The sequence below is a fragment of the Triticum urartu genome, chromosome 2 (genome assembly GCF_003073215.2).
Source record: "Triticum urartu cultivar G1812 chromosome 2, Tu2.1, whole genome shotgun sequence".
Classification (NCBI taxonomy): domain Eukaryota; kingdom Viridiplantae; phylum Streptophyta; class Magnoliopsida; order Poales; family Poaceae; genus Triticum; species Triticum urartu.
In genome coordinates, this window is record NC_053023.1 from 148882888 (window position 1) to 148906492 (window position 23605).

Genomic DNA, 23605 nt, shown 5'->3' on the forward strand with positions numbered 1-23605 from the left:
CTTGGCTCCTTTATATACTGAGGCAGAGGCACCCTAGAAAGACACAAGTTGATCCACGTGATCCATTCCTTAGCCGTGTGCGGTGCCCCCAGCCACCATATTCCTCGATAATACTGTAGCGGAGTTTAGGCGAAGCCCTGCTGCTGTAGTACATCAAGATCGTCACCACACCGTCGTGCTGACGGAACTCTTCCCCGACACTTTGCTGGATCGGAGTCCGGGGATCGTCATGGAGCTGAACGTGTGCTCGAACTCGGAGGTGCCGTAGTTTCGGTGCTTGATCGGTTGGATCGTGAAGACGTACGACTACTTCCTCTATGTTGTGTCAATGCTTCTGCAGTCGGTCTGCGTGGGTACGTAGACAGCACTCTCCCCTCTCGTTGCTATGCATCACCATGATCTTGCGTGTGCGTAGGAAATTTTTTGAAATTACTATGAAACCCAGCAGTGGCATCCGAGCCTAGGTTATTTATGTTGATGTTATATGCACGAGTAGAACACAAGTGAGTTGTGGGCGATATAAGTCATACTGCCTACCAGCATGTCATACTTTGGTTCGGCGGCATTGTTGGACGAGATGACCCGGACCAACATTACGCGTACGCTTACGCGAGACCGGTTCCCCCGACGTGCTTTGCACATAGGTGGCTTGCGGGCGACTGTCTCTCCAACTTTAGTTGAACCAAGTGTGGCTACGCCCGGTCCTTGCGAAGGTTAAAATGGAGTCTATTTGACAAACTATCATTGTGGTTTTGATGCGTAGGTGAGATTGGTTCTTGCTTAAGCCCGTAGCAGCCACGTAAAACTTGCAACAACAAAGTAGAGGACGTCTAACTTGTTTTTGCAAGGCATGTTGTGATGTGATATGGTCAAGACATGATGCCAAATTTTATTGTATGAGATGATCATGTTTTGTAACCGAGTTATCGGCAACTGGCAGGAGCCATATGGTTGTCGCTTTATTGTATGCAATGCAATCGCGATGTAATGCTTTACTTTATTACTAAGCGGTAGTGACAGTCATAGAAGCATAAGCTTGGCGAGATGACAACGATGCTATAATGGAGATCAAAGTGTCATGCCGGTGACGATGGTGATCATGACGGTGCTTCGGAGATGGAGATCACAAGCACAAGATGATGATGGCCATATCATATCACTTATATTGATTGCATGTGATGTTTATCTTTTATGCATCTTATCTTGCTTTTATTGACGGTAGCATTATAAGATGATCTCTCACTAAATTATCAAGATATAAGTGTTCTCCCTAAGTATACACCGTTGCGAAAGTTCTTCATGCTGAGACACCACGTGATGATCGGGTGTGATAGGCTCTACGTTCAAATACAACGGGTGCAAAACAGTTGCACACGCGGAATACTCAGGTTAAACTTGACGAGCCTAGCATATAACAGATATGGCCTCGGTACACTGAGACCGAAAGGTCGAGCGTGAATCATATAGTAGATATGATCAACATAGTGATGTTCACCATTGAAACTACTCCATCTCACGTGATGATCGGACATGGTTTAGTTGATATGGATCACGTGATCACTTAGATGATTAGAGGGATGTCTATCTAAGTGCGAGTTCTTAAGTAATATGATTAATTGAACTTAAATTTATCATGAACTTAGTCCTGGTAGTATTTTGCAAATTATGTTGTAGATCAATAGCTCGCGTTGTTGCTTCCCTGTGTTTATTTTGATATGTTCCTAGAGAAAATTGTGTTGAAAGATGTTAGTAGCAATGATGCGGATTGGATCCGTGATCTGAGGTTTATCCTCATTGCTGCATAGAAGAATTATGTCCTTGATGCACCGCTAGGTGACGGACCTATTGCAGGAGCAGATGCAGACGTTATGAACGTTTGGCTAGCTCAATATGATGACTACTTGATAGTTTAGTGCACAATGCTTAATGGCTTAGAATTGGGACTTCAAAGACGTTTTGAACATCATGGAGCATATGAGATGTTCCAGGAGTTGAAGTTAATATTTCAAGCAAATACCCGAGTTGAGAGATATGAAGTCTCCAACAAGTTCTATAGCCAAAAATTGGAGGAGAATCGCTCAACTAGTGAGCATGTGCCCAGATTGTCTGAGTACTACAATCGCTTGAATCAAGTGGGAGTTAATCTTCCAGATAAGATAGTGATTGACAAAATTCTCTAGTCACCATCACCAAGTTAGTAGAACTTCGTGATGAACTATAATATGCAAGGGATAACAGAAACAACTCCCAAGCTCTTCGTGATGCTGAAATCAACGAAGGTAGAAATCAAGGAAAACATCAAGTGTTGATGGTTGACAAGATCACTAGTTTCAAGAAAAGGGCATAGGGAAGAAGGGGAACTTCAAGAAGAACGGCAAGCAAGTTGCTGCTCAAGTGAAGAAGCCCAAGTCTGGTCCTAAGCCTGAGACTAAGTGCTTCTACTGCAAAGGGACTGGTCACTGGAAGCGGAACTACCCCAAGTGATTGGTGGATAAGAAGGATGGCAAAGTGAACATAAGTATATTTGATATACATGTTATTGATGTGTACTTTACTAGTGTTTATAGCAAACCCTCAGTATTTGATACTAGTTTAGTTGCTAAGATTAGTAACTCGAAACGGGAGTTGCAGAATAAACAGAGACTAGTTAAGGGTGAAGTGACGATGTGTGTTGGAAGTGGTTCCAAGATTGATATGATCATCATCGCACACTCCCTATAATTTCGAGATTAGTATTGAACCTAAATAAGTGTTATTTGGTGTTTGCATTGAGCATGAATATGATTTGATCATGTTTATTGTAATACGGTTATTCATTTAAAGAGAATAAATTGTTGTTCTGTTTATATGAATAAAACCTTATATGGTTACACACCCAATGAAAATAGTTCGTTGGATCTCGATCGTAGTGATACACATAATCATAATATTGAAACCAAAAGATGCAAAGTTAATAATGATAGTGCAACTTATTTGTAGCACTGCCGTTTAGGTCATATTGGTGTAAAGCGCATGAAGAAACTCCATGCTGATGGGCTTTTGGAATCACTTGATTATGAATCAGTTGATGCTTGCGAACCATGCCTCATGGGCAAGATGACTAAGACTCTGTTCTTCGGAACAATGGAGCAAGCAACAGATTTGTTGGAAGTCATACATACTGATGTATGTGGTCCGATGAATATTGAGGCTCGCGATAGGTATCATTATTTTCTGATCTTCACAGATGATTTGAGCAGATATGAGTATATCTACTTGATGAAACAAAGGTCTGAAACATTTGAAAAGTTCAAAGAATTTCAGAGTGAAGTGGAGAATCATCGTAACAAAAATGAAAGTTTCTACGATATGATCGCAGAAGTAAAATATTTGAGTTACCAGTTTGGTTTTCAATTAAAACAATGTGGAATAGTTTCACAAACTCATGCCACCTGGAACACCACAGCATAATGGTGTGTCTGAATGTCATAACCATACTTTATTAGATATGGTGCGATCTATGATGTCTCTTTTCGATCTACCACTATCGTTTTGGGGTTATGCATTGGAGACAGCTGCATTCACGTTAAATAGGGCACCATCTAAGTCCGTTGAGACGACACAATCTGAACTGTGGTTTGGCAAGAAACCAAAGTTGTCGTTTATTAAAGTTTGGGGTTGTGATGCTTATATGAAAAAGTTTCATCCTAATAAGCTCAAACCCAAATCGGAGAAATATGTCTTCATAGGATACCCAAAGGAGACTGTTGGGTACACCTTCTATCACAAATCCAAAGGCAAGACTTTCGTTACTAAATTCGGAGTTTTTCTAGAGAAGGAGTTTCTCTCGAAAGAAGTGAGTGGGAGGAAAGTAGAACTTGATGAGGTAACTGTACCTGCTCCCTTATTGGAAAGTAGTTCATCACAGAAATCTGTTCCTGTGAATACTACACCAATTAGTGAGGAAGCTAATGATGATGATCATGTAACTTCAGATCAAGTTACTACCAAATCTCGTAGGTAAACTAGAGTGAGATCCGCACCAGAGTGGTACGGTAATCCTGTTCTGGAAGTCATGTTACTAGACCATGACGAACTTGCGAACTATGAGGAAGCGATGATGAGCCCAGATTCCGCGAAATGGTTTGAGGCCATGAAATCTGAGATATGATCCATGTATGAGAACAAAGTATGGACTTTGATGGATTTGCCCGATGATCGGCAAGCCATAGAAAATAAATGGATCTTCAAGAGGAAGACAGACGCTGATAGTAGTGTTACTATCTACAAAGCTAGAATTGTCGCAAAAGGTTTTCGACAAGTTCCAGGTGTTGACTACGATGAGATTTTCTCACTCGTATCTATGCTTAAGTCTGTCCGAATCATGTTAGCAATTTCCGCATTTTATGAAATCTGGCAAATGGATAAACAAAACTGCATTCCTTAATGGATTTACTAAAGAAGAGTTGTATACCATGCAACTAGAAGGTTTTGTCGATCCTAAAGGTGTTAACTAAATAAGCAAGCTCCAGCGATCCATCTATGGACTGGTGCAAGAATCTCGGAGTTGGAATATACGCTTTGATAAGTTGATCAAAGCATATAGTTTTATACAGACTTGCGGTGAAGCCTGTATTTACAAGAAAAGTGAGTGGGAGCACTACAACATTTCTGATAAGTATATGTGATTGACATATTGTTGATCGGAAATAATGTAGAATTATTCTGTAAAGCATAAAGGAGTGTTTGAAAGGAATTTTTCAAAGAAAGACTTCGGTGAAGCTGCTTACATATTGAGCTTCAAGATCTATAGAGATAGATCAAGACGTTTCATAAGTTTTTTCAATGAGTACATACCTTGACAAGATTTTGAAGTAGTTCAAAATGGAGCGGTCAAAGAAAGAGTTCTTGCCTGTATTACAAGGTGTGAAGTTGAGTAAGACTCAAAGCCCGACCACGGAAGAAGATAGAAAGAGAAAGAAAGTCATTCCCTATGCCTTGGCCATAGGTTCTATAAAGTATGTCATGTTGTATACCAGATCTATTATATACCCTGCACTGATTTGGCAAGGGAGTACAATAGTGATCTAGGAGTAAATCACTGGACAACGGTCAGAATTATCCTTAGTAAAATAAGGATATGTTTCTCGATTATGGACATGACAAAAGGGTTCGTCGTAAACAGTTACGTCGATGCAAGTTTTTGACACTGATCCAGATGATTATAAGTCTCAATCTGGATACATATTGAAAGTGGGAGCAATTATCTAGAGTAGCTCCGTGCAGAGCATTGTAGACATAGAATTTTGCAAAATACATACGGATCTGAATTTGGCAGGCCCGTTGACTAAGATTCTCTCACAAGCAAAACATGAACACACCTTAGTACTCTTTGGGTGTTAATCACATAGCGATGTGAACTAGATTACCGAATCTAGTAAACCCTTTGGGTGTTGGTCACATGACGATGTGAACTATGGGTGTTAATCACATGATGATGTGAACTATCGATGTTAATCACATGGTGATGTGATCTAGATTATTGACTCTAGTGCAAGTGGGAGACTGAAGGAAATATGCCCTAGAGGCAATAATAAAGTTATTATTTATTTCCTTATTTCATGATGAATGTTTATTATTCATGCTAGAATTGTATTAACCGGAAACATAATACATGTGTGAATACATAGACAACCAGAGTGTCACTAGTATGCCTCTACTTGACTAGCTCGTTAATCAAAGATGGTTATGTTTCCTAACCATGAACAAAGTGTTGTTATTTCATTAACGAGGTCACATCATTAAGAGAATGATCTGATTGACATGACCCATTCCATTAGCTTAGCACCCGGTCGTTTAGTATGTTGCTATTGCTTTCTTCATGACTTATACATGTTCCTATGACTATGAGATTATGCAACTCCCGTTTGCCGGAGGAACACTTTGGGTGCTACCAAACGTCAGAACGTAACTGGGTGATTATAAAGGAGCATTACAGGTGTCTCCAAAGGGAGATGTTGGGTTGGCGTATTTCGAGATTAGGATTTGTCACTCCGATTGTCGGAGAGGTATCTCTGGGCCCTCTCGGTAATGCACATCACATAAGCCTTGCAAGCATTACAACTAATATGTTAGTTGTGAGATGATGTATTACAGAACGAGTAAAGAGACTTGCCGGTAACGAGATTGAACTAGGTATTTGATACCGACGATCGAATCTCGGGCAAGTAACATACCGATGACAAAGGGAACAACGTATGTTGTATGCGGTCTGACCGATAAAGATCTTCATAGAATATGTAGGAGCCAATATGGGCATCCAGGTCCCGCTATTGGTTATTGACCGGATACGTGTCTCGGTCATGTCTACATTGTTCTCGAACCCGTAGGGTCCGCACGCTTAAGGTTACGATGACAGTTATATTATGAGTTTATGCATTTTGATGTACCGAAGACTGTTCGGAGTCCCGGATGTGATCACGGACATGACGAGGAGTCTCGAAATGGTCGAGACATAAAGATTGATATATTGGAAGCCTATATTTGGACATCGGAAATGTTCCGGGTGAAATCAGGATTTTACCGGAGTACCGGGAGGTTACCGGAACCCCCCGGGAGCCATATGGGCCTTCATGGGCTTTAGTGGAAAGGAGAAAGGGGCAGCCCAAGGTGGTCGCGCGCCTCCCCCCTTCCCTAGTCCTATTAGGACTAGGAGAGGTGGCCGGCCCCCCTCTCTCTCTCTTTCCCCCTCGGGGAATCCTAGTCCAACTAGGATTGGGGGGGGAGTCCTACTCCCGGGAGGAGTAGGACTCCTCCTGCGCCCTCCTCCTGGCCGGCGGCCCCCTCCCCCTTGGCTCCTTTATATACCGAGGCAGAGGCATCCCAGAAAGACACAAGTTGATCCACGTGATATATTCCTTAGCCGTGTGCGGTGCCCCCAGCCACCATATTCCTCGATAATACTGTAGCGGAGTTTAGGCGAAGCCCTGCTGCTGTAGTACATCAAGATCGTCACCACACCATCGTGCTGACAGAACTCTTCCCCGACACTTTGCTGGATCGGAGTCCGGGGATCGTCATCGAGCTGAACATGTGCTCGAACTCGGAGGTGCCGTAGTTTCGGTGCTTGATCGGTTGGATCGTGAAGACGTACGACTACTTCCTCTACGTTGTGTCAATGCTTCCGCAGTCGGTCTGCGTGGGTACGTAGACAACACTCTCCCCTATCGTTGCTATGCATCACCATGATCTTGCGTGTGCGTAGGCAAATTTTTGAAATTACTACGAAACCCAACAATACAATCTTGATGTATCGCGAGCTTTGCTATTATATTTGGATCCTATGACGTTTTCTCCCCCTCTACTCTAGTGTAATGGATTGAGTTTCCCCTTTGAAGTTATCTTATCGGATTGAGTCTTTAAAGATTTGAGAACACTTGATGTATGTCTTGCCGTGCGTATCTGTGGTGACAATGGGATATCACGTGATTCACTTGATGTATGTTTTGGTGATCAACTTGCGGGTTCCGCCCATGAACCTATGCATAGGGTTTGGCACACGTTTTCGTCGTGATTCTCTGGTAGAAACTTTGGGGCACTCTTTAAGGTTCTATGTGTTGGTTGAATAGATGAATCTGAGATTGTGTGATGCATATCATATAATCATACCCACAGATACTTGAGGTGACATTAGAGTATCTAGGTGACATTAGGGTTTTGGTTGATTTGTGTCTTAAGGTGTTATTCTAGTACGAACTCTAGGTCTGTTTGTGACACTTATAGGATTAGCCCAACAGATTGATTGGAAAGAATAACTTTGAGGTGGTTTTGTACCCTACCATAATCTCTTCGTTTGTTCTCCGCTATTAGTGACTTTGGAGTGACTCTTTGTTGCATGTTGAGGGATAGTTATGTGATCCAATTATGTTATTATTGTTGAGAGGACTTGCAGTAGTGAAAGTATGAACCCTAGGCCTTGTTTCCTAGCATTGCAATACCGTTTTCGCTCACTTTTATCACTTGCTACCTTGCTGTTTTTATATTTTCAGATTACAAAAACTATTATCTACCATCCATATACCACTTGTATCACCATCTCTTCGCCGAACTAGTGCACCTATACAATTTACCATTGTATTGGGTGTGTTGGGGACACAAGAGACTCTTTGTTATTTGGTTGCAGGGTTGCTTGAGAGAGACCATCTTCATCCTACGCCTCCTACGGATTGATAAACCTCAGGTCATCCACTTGAGGGAAATTTGCTACTGTCCTACAAACCTCTGCACTTGGAGGCCCAACAACGTCTACAAGAAGAAGGTTGTGTAGTAGACATCAAGCTCTTTTTTGGTGCCGTTGCCGGGGAGGTGAGTGCTTGAAGGTATATCTTGAGATCTTGCAATCGAGTCTTTTAGTTTCTTGTTTTATCACTAGTTTAGTTTATAAAACAAAACTACAAAAAAATGGAATTGAGTTTGTCTCATACACTTCATCTTTTTAATATCTTTCATGAGAATGATGGAAAGGAAAATTGTGCACAAGTGCTAGAAGAAGAATGCATTAGAATGTTTGGCACTAAATATTTGAATGATGAGCATGATTGCAATGTTGTTAGTATGAATTCTTTGAATATCCATGATGCTAATGATATGCAAAGCCACAAGCTTGGGGATGCTACGTTTGATGAAGATGATATTTTTAGTCCCCCAAGTTTTGATGTGCAAATTTATTATGATGAGAGTGTGCCCGCTATCTATGATGATTATTGTGATGACTTGTATGCTATAAAGAATAATGATATCCATGAAACTTGTCATCATGATTTTAGTTTTCAATTGGATTATGCCTCACATGATAATTATCTTGTTGAGTTTGCTCCCACTATTATTCATGAGAAGAATTTTGCTTATGTGGAGAGTAGTAAATTTTCTATGCTTGTAGATCATGAAAAGAATGCTTTAGGTTCTGGTTATATTGTTGAATTTATTCATGATGCTACTGAAAATTATTATGAGGGAGGAACATATGCTTGTAGGAATTGCAACAATATCAAGTTTCCTCTCTATGTGCTTAAAATTTTGAAGTTTTGCTTGCTTTACCTTCCTATGAAAGTTGATTCTTGTTCCCAAAAGTTGTTTGCTCACAATATAACTATGCATAGGAAGTGGGTTAGACTTAAATGTGCTAGCCATATTCTTCATGATGCTCTCTTTATGTTACAATACTTATCTTTTATGTGAGCATCGTTGAAATCATCATGCCTAGCTAGGGGCATTAAACGATAGCGCTTGTTGGGAGGCAACCCAATTTTATTTTTGTTCCTTGATTTATGTTCCTGTTTAGTAATAAATAATGCATCTAGCCTCTATTTAGATGTGGTTTTATACTTTCAATTAGTGTTTGTGCCAAGTAGAACCTTTGGGAAGACTTGGGGAAAGTCTTGTTGATCATGCTGTAAAAACAGAAACTTTAGCGCTCACGAGAATTGCTGCCATTTTTATTTCGAGAGTGATATTTAGTTAATTATTTTTTCAGATGATTAATAGATAAATTCCTCAGATCCATCAATTTATTTGAGAATTTTATGAGTTCCAGAAGTATACGTTTGATCCAGATTACTACAGACTGTTCTGTTTTTGACAGATTCTGTTTTTCATGTGATGTTTACTTGTTTTGATGAATCTATGGCTAGTAAAATAGTTTATAAACCCTAGAGAAGTTGGAATACAGTAGGTTTAACACCAATATAAATAAATAATGAGTTCATTACAGTACCTTGAAGTGGTGATTTATTTTCTTATACTAACGGAGCTTACGAGTTTTCTGTTAAGTTTTGTGTTGTGAAGTTTTCAAGTTTTGGGTAAGGATTCGATGGACTATGGAATAAGGAGTGGCAAGAGCCTAATATTGGGGATGCCAGAGGCACCCCAAGGTAATATTCAAGGATAGCCAAGATCCTAAGCTTGGGGATGCCCCGGAAGGCATCCCCTCTTTCGTCTTCGTTCATCGGTAACTTTACTTGGAGCTATATTTTTATTTACCACATGATATGTGTTTTGCTTGGAGCATCAATTTTTTTGTTAGGATTTCCTTGCTTTTATTTAGAAAATTGTTTTTCATCTTTTATTTCAATAAAATTGGCATTGATAGCCTTTACTATGCCTATTTTACAAGTCTTCATGTTGCTGTTTGAAAACAGAAAGTTTACCGCTGTTGCAATAATTCCCTAGAAAAGTCAGAATGTGATAAAGTGTTGAAACCTTTTGCATATTAAGCTCTGATAAATTTACTACATTGGGAATTTTCTTTCATAATTTTTGGAGCTAGGGAAGTATGGATGTTGCTGCATTCTTTACATACTGTCCTGTTTAGGCAGATTGCTGTTATGTTTGCATTGTTTGCATATGTTTGCTTCTTTAATGATTCTATTTGAGGATAGGACTATTAAATATGCAGAGGCATTTAGTATGCAATGTTCAATAATAATTTTAGTGATTTGCTACAGTAGATTATGATAAGGTTTTGGCAATGGTTTATACTAACTTATCTCATGAGTCCTTGTTGAGTTTTGTGTGGATGAAGCTTTTGAGATTTAGGGAGACCGTGATATGAGAGGAATTAAGGAGACACAAAAGCTCAAGATTGGGGATGTCCAAGGCATCCCAAGATAATATTTCAAGAAGTCTCAAGCATCTAAGCTTGGGGATGCCCCGGTTGGCATCCCACCTTTCTTCTTCAACAACTATTGGTTAGTATCGGTTGATCCTAAGTTTTTGCTTCTTCACATGATGTTTGCTATTCTTAGATACCATTTTATTTTGATTTGCTTGCTGTTTGAATAAATTATCAAGCTCTTAAATTACTAAATGAGAGAGAGTCTTCACATAGTTGCATAATTATTCGACTACTCATTGATCTTCACTTATATCTTTCGGAGTAGTTTGTCATTTGCTCTAGTGCTTCACTTATATCTTTTAGAGCATGGTGGTAGTTTTATTTTGAAGAAATAGATGAACTCTCATGCTTCACTTAGATTATTTTGAGATTCTTAAATAGCATGGTAATTTTCTTAAATAATCCTAATATGCTAGGCATCCAAGAATAGTAAAAACTTTCATATAGAGTATTGAATACTAAGAGAAGTTTGATGCTTGATGATTGTTTTGAGATATGGGGGTAATAATATCAAAGTCGTGCTAGTTGAGTAGTTGTGAAATTGAGAAATTCTTGTGATGAAGTTTGCAAGTCCCGTAGCATGCACGTATGGTAAACGTTGTGTAACAAATTTGAAACATGAGGTGTTATTTGATTGTCTTCCTTATGAGTGGCGGTCGGGGACGAGCGATGGTCTTTTCCTACCAATCTATCCCCCTAGGAGCATGCGCGTAGTGCCGAGGTTTTTGATGACTTGTAGATTTTTGCAATAAGTATGTGAGTTATTTATGACTAATGTTGAGTCCATGGATTATACGCACTCTCACCCTTCCATCATTGCTAGCCTCTTCGGTACCGTGCATTGCCCTTTCTCACATTAAGAGTTGGCGCAAACTTCACCGGTGCATCCAAACCCCATGATATGATACGCTCTTTCACACATAAACATCCTTATATCTTCCTCAAAGCAGCCACCATACCTACCTATTATGGCATTTCCATAGCCATTCCGAGATATATTGCCATGCAACTTTCCACCATTCCGTTTATCATGACGCATTCATCATTGTCATATTGCTTAGCATGATCATGTAGTTGACATAGTATTTGTGGCAAAGCTACCGTCCATAATTTTTCATACATGTCACACTTGATTCATCGCAATCCCAGTACACCGCCGGAGGCATTCATATAGAGTCATCTTTGTTCTAGTATCGAGTTGTAATCATTGAGTTGTAAATAAATAGAAGTGTGATGATCATCATTTTCTAGAGCATTGTCCCAAGTGAGGAATAAATAAATAAAAGAGAAGGCCCCAAAAACGAGAAAGGCCATAAAAAAGTGAAGGCCCAAAAAATGAGAGAAAAAGAGAGAAGGGACAATTTTACTATCCTTTTACCTCACTTGTGCTTCAAAGTAGCACCATGATCTTCATAGTAGAGAGTCTCTTGTTTTGTCACTTTCATATACTAGTGGGAATTTTTCATTATAGAACCAGGCTTGTATATTCCAACAATGGGCCTCCTCAAGTGCCCTAGGTCTTCGTGAGCAAGCAAGTTGGATGCAAACCAACTTAGTTTCTTTTGTTGAGCTTTCATACATTTATAGCTCTAGTGTATTCGTTGCATGGCAATCCCTACTCCTTGCATTAACATGAATCAGTGGGCATCTTCATAGACCATTGATTAGCCTCGTTGATGTGAGACTTTCTCATTTTTGTCTTCTCCACATAACCCCCCTCATTATATTCTATTCCACCCATAGTGCTATATCCATGGCTCGCGCTCATGTATTGCGTGAAAGTTTATGAGTTTGAGATTACTAAAGTATGAAACAATTGCTTGGCTTGTCATCGGGGTTGTGCATGATGAGAGCATTCTTGTGTGACGAAAATGAAACATGACTAAACTATATGATTTTGTAGGGATGAACTTTCTTTGGCCATGTTATTTTGAGAAGACATAATTGCTAAGTTAGTATGCTTGAAGTATTATCATTTTTATGTCAATATGAACTTTTGTCTTGAATCTTTCGGATCTGAATATTCATATCACAATTAAGAAGAATTACATTGAAATTATGCCAAGTAGCACTCCGCATCAAAAATTCTGTTTTTATCATTTACCTACTCGAGGACGAGCAGGAATTAAGCTTGGGGATGCTTGATACGTCTCCAACATATCTATAATTTTTGATTGCTCCATGCTATGTTATCTACTGTTTTGGGCAATATTGGGCTTTATTATCCACTTTTATATTAGTTTTGGGACTAACCTATTAACCGGAGGCCCAGCCCAGAATTGTTGTTGTTTGCCTATTTCAGTGTTTCGAAGAAAAGGAATATCAAACGGAGTCAAAACGGAACGAAATCAACTAGAGAATTTATTTTTGGAAGGAAAGCTACCGGATGGACTTGGACCCCACGTCAGGAGCCAAGGGAGGTGCTCACGAGGGTGGGGGGCGCCCCCTAGGGCGCGGCCCCCTACCTCGTGGGGCCCCCGAAGCTCCACCGACGTACTTCCTGCACCCATATATACTCACGTACCCTAAAACTTGCAAAACGCACAATAGATTGGGAGTTCCACCGCCAGAAGCCTCCATAGCCACCAAAAGCCAATCTAGAACTGTTCCGGCACCCTGCCGGAGGGGGCAATCCCTCTCCGATGGCCATCTTCATCATCCCGGTGCTATCTATGACGAGAAGGGAGTAGTTCTCCCTTGGGGCTGAGTGTATGTACCAGTAGCTATGTGTTTGATCTCTCTCTCTCTCGTGTTCTTGAGGTGATACGATCTTGATGTATCGCAAGCTTTGCTATTATATTTGGATCCTATGATGTTTTCTCCCCCCCCCCCTCTACTCTCTTGTAATGGATTGAGTTTCCCCTTTGAAGTTATCTTATCGGATTGAGTCTTTAAAGATTTGAGAACACTTGATGTATGTCTTGCCATGCGTATCTCTGGTGACAATGGGATATCACGTGATTCACTTGATGTATGTTTTGGTGACCAACTTGTAGGTTCCGCACATGAACCTATGCATAGGGGTTGGCACACGTTTTCATCGTGATTCTCCGGTAGAAACTTTGGGGCACTCTTTGAGGTTCTATGTGTTGGTTGAATAGATGAATCTGAGATTGTGTGATGCATATCATATAATCATGCCCACGGATACTTGAGGTGACATTGGAGTATCTAGGTGACATTAGGGTTTTGGTTGATTTGTGTCTTAAGGTGTTATTCTAGTATGAACTCTAGGGCTGTTTGTGACACTTATAGGAATAGCCCAACGGATTGATTGGAAAGAATAACTTTGAGGTGGTTGCATACCCTACCATAATCTCTTCGTTTGTTCTCTGCTATTAGTGACTTTGGAGTGACTCTTTGTTGCATGTTGAGGGATAGTTATGTGATCCAATTATGTTATTATTGTTGAGGGAACTTACACTAGCGAAAGTATGAACCCTAGGCCTTGTTTCAATGCATTGCAATACCGTTTACACTCACTTTTATCATTAGTTACCTTGCTGTTTTTATATTTTCAGATTACAAAAACTATTATCTACTATCCATATACGACTTGTATCACCATCTAGTCGCCGAACTAGAGCACCTATACAATTTACCATTGTATTGGGTGTGTTGGGGACACAAGAGACTCTTTGTTATTTGGTTGCAGGGTTTCTTGAGAGAATACATCTTCATCCTACGCCTCCTACGGATTGATAAACCTTAGGTCATCCACTTGAGGGAAATTTGCTACTGTCCTACAAACCTCTGCACTTGGAGGCCCAACAACGTCTACAAGAATAAGGTTGTGTAGTAGACATCACTAGCACCCAGGACACATCAAGAAACACCAAGCCGTGTGCCGGCTACCCCGTCCCCTCTAGTTTATCCTCGGTCATAGTTTTCGTAGTGCTTAGGCGAAGCCCTGCGGAGATTGTTATTCACCAACACCGTCACCACTCCGTCGTGCTGCCGGAACTCATCTACTACTTCGCCCCTCTTGCTGGATCGAGAAGGCCAGGACGTCACCGAGCCGAACGTGTGCAGAACTCGGAGGTGTCGTGCTTTTGGTACTTGGATCGATCGGATCGTGAAGACGTACGACTACATCAACCGCGTTGATATAATGCTTTCGCTTTCGGTCTACGAGGGTACGTAGACATACTCTCCCCTCTCGTTGCTATGCATCACCATGATCCTGTGTGTGCGTAGGAAATTTTTTGAAATTACTACGTTCCCCAACAGTAAAAGGTTGGGAGGCAAAACTATAAGCCCCTATCTTTTTATGTGTCAGACTAAAACTTCATACCAATAAATCGCAATTGTGAAAGAATAAATGATAGTTGAGTATGTGGACTTGCTGAAAAGCTCTTATATTGACTCTTTTTGATGTTATGATAAATCGCAATTGCTTCAATGACTGAGATTATAGTTTGTTAGTTTTCAATGAAGTTTCTGATTCATACTTGAAATTGTGAATGAATTGTTACTTTAGCATAAGAACTCATATGACTATATATATAGGTTGATGTTCTAAGAATGATCATGATGCCCTCATGTCCGTATTTTATTTTATCGACACCTCTATCTCTAAACATGTGGTCATGTTTTTCGATATCGGCTTCTGCTTGAGGACAAGCGAGGTCTAAGCCTGGGGGAGTTGATACGTCCATTTTGCATCATGCTTTTATATCGATATTTATTGCATTATGGGCTATTATTACACATTATGTCACAATACGTATGCCTATTCACTCTTATTTTACAAGGTTTACATGAAGAGGGAGAATGCCAGCGGCTGGAATTCTGGGCTAGAAAACGAGCAAATATTACAGATCTATTCTGCACAGCTCCAAAAGTCCTAAAACTCCACAGGAGTCATTTTCAGAATATATAAAAAATATTGGGCGAAGGAAGCACCAAAGGGGGGCCACCCACCATCCACGAGGGTGGGAGGCGCGCCCCCTGCCTCATGGGGCCCCTAGAAGGCCTCCGATGCCCATCTTCTGCTATATGAGGTCTTTCGTCCGGGAAAAAAATCATAAGCAAGCTCATGGGACGAAACTCCGCCGCCATGAGGCGGAACCTTGGCGGAACCAATCTAGGGCTCCGCCGGAGCTATTCTGCCAAGGAAACATCCCTCCGGGAGGGGGAAATCATCACCATCGTCATCACCATCGATCCTCTCATCGGGAGGGGATCAATCTCCATCAACATCTTCACCAGCACAATCTCATCTCAAACCCTATTTCATCTCTTGTATCCAATCTTTGTCCCAAAGCCTTAGATGGTACCTGTGGGTTGCTAGTAGTGTTGATTACTCCTTGTAGTTGACGCTAGTTGGTTTATTCGGTGGAAGATCATATGTTCAGATCCTTTATGCATATTAATACCCCTCTGATTATGAACATGAATATGATTTGTGAGTAGTTACGTTTGTTCCCGAGGACATGGGAGAAGTCTTGCTATAAGTAGTCACGTGAATTTGGTATTCGTTCGATATTTTGATGAGATGTATGTTGTCTCTCCTCTAGTGGTGTCATGTGAACGTCGACTACATGACACTTCACCATTGTTTGGGCCTAGGGGAAGGAATTGGGAAGTAATAAGTAGATGACGGGTTGCTAGAGTGACAGAAGCTTAAACCCTAGTTTATGAGTTGCTTCGTAAGAGACTGATTTGGATCCATATGTTTCATACTATGGTTAGGTTTACCTTAATACTTCTTTTGTAGTTGCGGATGCTTGCAAGAGGGGTTAATCATAAGTGGGATGCTTGTCCAAGGAAGGACATTACCCAAGCACCAGTCCACCCACATATCAAATTATCAAAGTACTGTACACAGATCATATGAGCGTGATGAAAACTAGGTTGACGATAATTCCCATGTGTCCTTGGGAGCGTTTTCCTTTATATAAGAGTTTTCCAGGCTTGTCCTTTGCTACAAAAAGGATTGGGCCATCTTGCTGCACCTTATTTACTTTTATTACTTGTTACCCGTTACAAATTACCTTATCACGAAACTATCTGTTACCGATAATTTCAATGCTTGCAGAGAATACCTTACTGAAAACTACTTATCAATTCCTTCTGCTCCTCATTGGGTTAGACACTCTTACTTATCGAAAGAACTACGATAGATCCCCTATACTTGTGGGTCATCACCCCTCCCTATAGGGAGTCCGAATTGGACTAGGGCGGGGGTGCCCCCCCCCCCGCCCCCCCCCCTTTCCTTCTCCTCTTCCTCTCCTTTCCTTCTTTCCTCTTCTCCTCCTAGTAGGACTTGGAAAGGAGGAATCCTACTCCTACTAGGAGGAGGATTCCTCCTCTCTTGGCGTGCCCCTAGGGCCGGCCGGCCTCCCCCTTGCTCCTTTATATACAGGGGCAGGGGCACCCTAGGACACACAAGTTGATTGCTTTTACCCGTGTGTGGTGCCCACCTCCACCATAATCCACCTCGGTCATATCGTCGTGGTGCTTAGGCGAAGCCCTGTGCCGGTAGCTTCATCATCACCGTCATCACGCCGTCGTGCTGATGAAGCTCTCCCTCGACACTCATCTGGATCGAGAGTTCGTGGGACGTCACTGAGCTGAACGTGTGCAGATCACGGAGGTGCCGTACTTTCAGTGCTAGGATCAGTCGGATCGTGAAGATGTTCGACTACATCAACCGCGTTGTCATAACGCTTCCGCTTACGGTCTATGAGGGTACGTGGACAACACTCTTCCCTCTCGTTGCTATGCATCACCATGATAGATCTTGCGTGTGCGTAGGATTTTTTTTGAAATTACCGCGTTCCCAAACAGTTTTGACCCACTGTTCGACCCTTTTTGCATATGGGAAAATGAGTTGTCCATGAATATCAATCAAATCAAGAAACTCAGAAAGATTGTGATAAAGAAATTAGCGACAAAAAACAATAAGATCTTTGTCTGCACAATGAAGAAGACATCAGTTCACTACAAGATGGTACTAACTATTATACCTTGCCTTTTTTTATTCCTTTGCCCCATTTCCAATATAGAGAAGATATTTAGGCACATCCTTGTTTTCAGGCCTTTCCAAAGCAGTTGACTGATTATTACCTCTCAAACCACCTCTATGGTCAGGAGGCAAGAAAGGTATTCATACAACACTCACGGTTTAATATTGAAGTGTTCCTGAAGAGGACGAAGGACGGACGGTCAATCATCCACAGGCACTGGCCTAAAGTTGCAAAGACCTTCAATATAAATGAAGGCTCAATATTCGCCTTCCGCTTCAGCAGTTTTCCAGATGAGATGCGCCTGTCTATATACCGTCTATGATGCTAATTTCGAAATGTTCTACATGTTGTATGTGGAACTTGCTTCTCGTGCAGTTGTGTAATGGGGTAGCTGAGTGCTGAAGCTATATCATGTTGTACTCTGATGTATTTCAATTATGAAATTCTACTTCCTTAATATGGAAATAAAATATATTGTGTGCTTAATATGAAATGTCAATTAGATTAATAAATGGATTATGAATAATTGGATAATTAGCCTGCTAATGGCGAATTGGCCTGCTAATTGGGTTTTGCTATTCCCAACGGTTGTTGAAAAAATACCGTGGGCGATGACCTTAGGCAACGCACACAGTTTCTAGGAATAAACCGTGTTGGATCAATGAACAATCACACATGACTTTATCTTGAAAACTATTTGTGTTAGGCCACCTTGCGCAAACGTTTATCACATAAAAACTGTGTGTGATGGACAGCCTTTGCCACACAGTTTCTTCTACGGACCATGTGTGATACATTCAATAACGCAAATGATTTAACGGGAAAAATTGTGTGTGATGTACCTGTGAACGGAAATGTTTTCCTTGTAGCGACTGTGTGGGATGTACATACGAACGGAAATGTTTAGTGGGGACTAACTGTGTGGGATGTACTTGTGACCGGAAACAATTTCGCCGTATAATTGTATTTTTTAGCTCTACTGTATGTATTTCCGTATTTGAGCGCTCGCCGCTTGCACACGTTCTCATTTTGCCGAGCCTGCGTGCCAGGAGGGCATATCCCCGACGGTTTCTGAGTCGTATGGGTAGGACCCCCTATCGCCACACTCACTTGGTGACGGTTCCAAATGTCGTCGCGGAAAAGGGTTAAAAACCATTTTTTTAGGACTGACGTGCACCAGTGAACCATTAGTCCATAAAGAATGTCATCAATTATCAAAACCATACATGGGGGCACCACATGTCCTTTTAGCCGAAGGGACCTCCTATCCAGCGTGTTCAACACCGCTGAGCCAAACTGGCGCTCACTGCGGCGCTTTGGTGGGCCGGCCCACGAACACGCAGCAGCAGCCAAAAAACCTGAAAACTAGTTGAGCTAAGGATTTGAACTCGCGACGCTATATTGTCGTACGCGCTTCGCTAACCACTAGACCCACATTGAACTACTGATCCATAATGCCGCACAAACTTTAAGGAAATCTACAGCCGTGCTGTCCCAAAAGTTACAAGTACACGAATTTATTTCAAAATAAAAAGGTTCACGAGTTCAAAAAAGCTTACGAAAATTGAAAAGGTTCATAAATTTGAAACAGTTCACTAATTTTGGAAAACTTAATGAATTTAAAAAAGTTCACCAGTTTGAGAAATGTTCACGGATAAAAAAAGTTCATGAAAATTAAGAAAAAGTTCATGAAATACAAAATAGTTCAAGAAATTGAAAAAAGGTTGATCGTGTGACGCCCCGAGACCGATGCGCTAGGTGTCTCCCAGTTATTTGCCGTCGTTGCCATGTCTTTTGCTTGCGTGTTGCATCTTGTCATGTCATCATGTGCATTGCATCATCATGTTTTCAAAACTTGCATCCGTCCCTGTCTCCTCGTTCCTTCCGTTGTCCGTTCTGAGCCCAGACACACTCGCACGCGCCCGCGACACGTCCAAAATATTATTTTATAGGTGGCCGGAAAATGTTCTTGGAATGGGATGAAAGTTGGCATGTGGTCTTATTATAGTGTAGATAGATCACCTGTCAAGTTTCATCGCATTTGGAGTCTGTTTGATGCCCCAACGGATAACTATAGCGGCAGTATAGCCGGTCTTTTCGTCAGACGTTTTCGGTCTCCGGAAACTGTGCCAGGCTGCATCTCTCCCCTCTTCTCTGAGACCAACCCGCTCTCCATAGTCCACCTAGGCCCATGCCTACCCCTCTTCGCGTCCGGAGCCGTCCGATGCGATCGCACGGTCTGAAAACCCCTCTTTGCTCAGTACACAAACCCCCTCGCGTACGTGTCCGAAACTTCCCCGAACCCGACCCGGGCAGTCGTCACCGTTGGGTCCAGTTCATCCCCAAACATCCCTAAACCATCTTCGTTTTGTTAATTGGCCTCCCTAACCAATTTATTCTCGACCCTCCGATTATGGTCGGACGGACCGATTACCCCCTAACCTAATTCCAACAACATATATAAAGAGAGCAACCCTAAAATTTAGGGGAGCTGTCCCATCCTTCCTATTCTGCGCCGCCACTGCACCAAATCCTCACGGGATCCCTGATACGTCTCCAACGTATCTATAATTTTTGATTGCTCCATGCTATGTTATCTACTGTTTTGGGCAATATTGGGCTTTATTATCCACTTTTATATTATTTTTGGGACTAACCTATTAACCGGAGGTCCAGCCCAGAATTGTTGTTTTTTTGCCTATTTCAGTGTTTCGAAGAAAAGGAATATCAAACGGAGTCGAAACGGAACGACATCAACTAGAGAAGTTATTTTTGGAACGAAAGCCACCGGAAAAGCTTGGAGTGCACGTCAGGAAAGAAGGGAGGTGCCCACAAGGGTGGGGGGTGCGCCCCCCTGCCTCGTGGCCCCCCCTTCAGTCCACCGACGTACTTCTTTCACCCATATATACCTACGTATCCTAAAAACTTCCAGAACAGACGATAGATCGGGAGTTCCGCCGCCAGAAGCCTCCGTAGCCACCGAAAACCAATCTAGAGCCGTTCCGACACCCTGTCAGAGGGGGAATCCTTCTCTGGTGGCCATCTTCATCATCCCAGTGCTCTCCATGATGAGGAGGGAGTAGTTCTCCCTCGGGGCTGAGGGTATGTACCAGTAGCTATGTGTTTGATCTCTCTCTCTCTCTCGTGTTCTTGATTTGGCATGATCTTGATGTATTGCAAGCTTTGCTATTATATTTGGATCCTATGATGTTTCTTCCCCCCTCTACTATCTTGTAATGGATTGAGTTTCCCCTTTGAAGTTATATTATTGGATTGAGTCTTTAAAGATTTGAGAACACTTGATGTATGTCTTGCCATGCGTATCTGTGGTGACAATGGGATACCACATGATTCACTTGATCTATGTTTTGGTGATCAACTTGCGGGTTCCACCCATGAACCTATGCATAGGGGTTGGCACACGTTTTCGTCATGATTCTCCGGTAGGAACTTTGGGGCACTCTTTGAGGTTCTATGTGTTGGTTGAATAGATGAATCTGAGATTGTGTGATGCATATCGTATAATCATACCCACGAATACTTGAGGTGACATTAGAGTATCTAGTTGACATTAGGGTTTTGGTTGATTTGTGTCTTAAGGTGTTATTCTAGTATGAACACTAGGGTTGTTTGTGACACTTATAGGAATAGCCCAACGGATTGATTGGAAAGAATAACTTTGAGGTGGTTTCGTACCCTACCATAATCTCTTCATTTGTTCTCCGCTATTAGTGACTTTGCAGTGACTCTTTGTTGCATGTTGAGGGATAGTTATGTGATCCAATTATGTTATTATTGTTGAGAGGACTTGCACTAGTGAAAGTGTGAACCCTAGGCCTTGTTTCCTAGCATTGCAATACCGTTTACGCTCACTTTTATCACTTGCTACCTTGTTGTTTTTATATTTTCAGATTACAAAAACTATTTCCTACCATCCATATACCACTTGTATCACCATCTCTTCGCCGAACTAGTGCACCTATACAATTTACCATTGTATTGGATGTGTTGGGGACACAAGAGACTCTTTGTTATTTGGTTGCAGGGTTGCTTGAGAGAGACCATCTTCATCCTAAGCCTCCTATAGATTGATAAACCTTAGGTCATCCACTTGAGGGAAATTTGCTACTGTCCTACAAACCTCTGCACTTGGAGGCCCAATAATGTCTACAAGAAGAAGGTTGTGTAGTAGACATCAAGCTCTTTTCTGGCACCGTTGCCGGGGAGGTTAGTGCTTGAAGGTATATCTTTAGATCTTGCAATCGAGTCTTTTAGTTTCTTGTTTTATCCCTAGTTTAGTCTATAAAATAAAATTACAAAAAAATGGAATTTAGTTTGCCTCATACGCTTCATCTTTTTAATATCTTTCGTGAGTATGATGGAAAGGAAAATTGTGCTCAAGTGCTAGAAGAAGAATGTATTAGAATGTTTGGAACTAAATATTTGAATGATGAGCATGATTGCAATGTTGTTAGTATGAATTCTTTGAATATCCATGACACTAGTGATGATTGCACTAGTTATGATGAAAATGTCTCCTATAAACATGTCAATTTTTGTGGAGTGCATTGGGTTTGTAAGGACACACCAAATAGAGAAGATAGATATTGCAAGAAGCATAAGTACTTAGAAACTAAATTGTTGCAAGAAGAGCTAGATGATTGTGCTGAAAATTTAAATTTTCTTGGCCATACTTGTGAGGTTTGTAATGAACGTGGTCATTTAATTATCCGATGCAAATTGTTTCATTATCTAATCGTGTCCAAAAATTGTGATGACTTGATTTCCCTTGCACATCATAATGAACTTAGTTTGCTCTTGGGTTATGAAGAAATTAAACGTATAACTAAAGATATTCCAAAATTTGCCCTTGATAAAGTTCTTCATTTTGATCTAGAGAAAATTTATATGTATTGTGCGGTGAATTGCATTGAAAATCCTTATATTGCCAACTACATAAAGAAAAGAAAACAAATAGAATATGAAGATAATAATAATGAAAGGGAAGAGACTTCCCAATATCCTCCTATTATTTCTTATGATGAATCAGGTAACGAGGAGGAGCCTCCTATTCAACCAATCTCATTAATAAGGAGCTCCAAAAAGAGGATTGAACCCACACATGATGTGGTGAAGAAGAAGAAAAGAAAAAGGAAGAGAGGTAAAAAGATATCTCTCCCAAATAATGTTGCTCCTATTACTATTGTGCCTCATGAAAATATAATTGTGGAAGATAATGATACTTCTTATGATCTTGAAAATCTTTTTGGCACTTGCTTGGAAGAATATGATAATTGCTATACTATTGGTGCTATCCATACTATTGATGATGAAAGTGATTATGCTTATGGTATGAAAAGGCCCAAGCTTGGGGATGCTATTTTTGATGAAGATGATGTTTTTGAGAATATATTTGCTGCAATTAATGTTTGTCCCAAGCTTGGGGAAGCTATGATTAATGAAGATGATATTTTTAGTCTCCCAAGTTTTGATATGCAAGTTTATAATGATGATAGCATGCCTCCTACTTATGATGATTATTGTGATGATACTTATGCTATAAGAAGTAGTGACTATATTTATAAAACTTGTCATGGTTATGATTACCCCTTCTCTTAACATTACTCTTTTAATGTGGAAACAATTTATAGTATTCAAGTTTCCTATGAAACTCCCACTATTCCGAATAAGAAGAATTTTGCTTATGTGGAGAGTAATAAATTTTCTATGCTTGTAGATGATGAAAAGAATGCTTTATGTGCTGGTTATATTGTTAAATTCATTCATGATGCTACTGAAAATTTATGAGGGCGGAATATATGCTTGTAGGAATTGCAATAATATCAAGTTTCCTCTCTATGTGCTTAAAGTTTTGAAGTTATGCTTGTTTTACCTTCCTATGATAGTTGATTATTGTTCTCATAAGTTGTTTGCTCACAAAATCCCTATTCATAGGAAGCATGTTAGACATAAATGTGCTAGT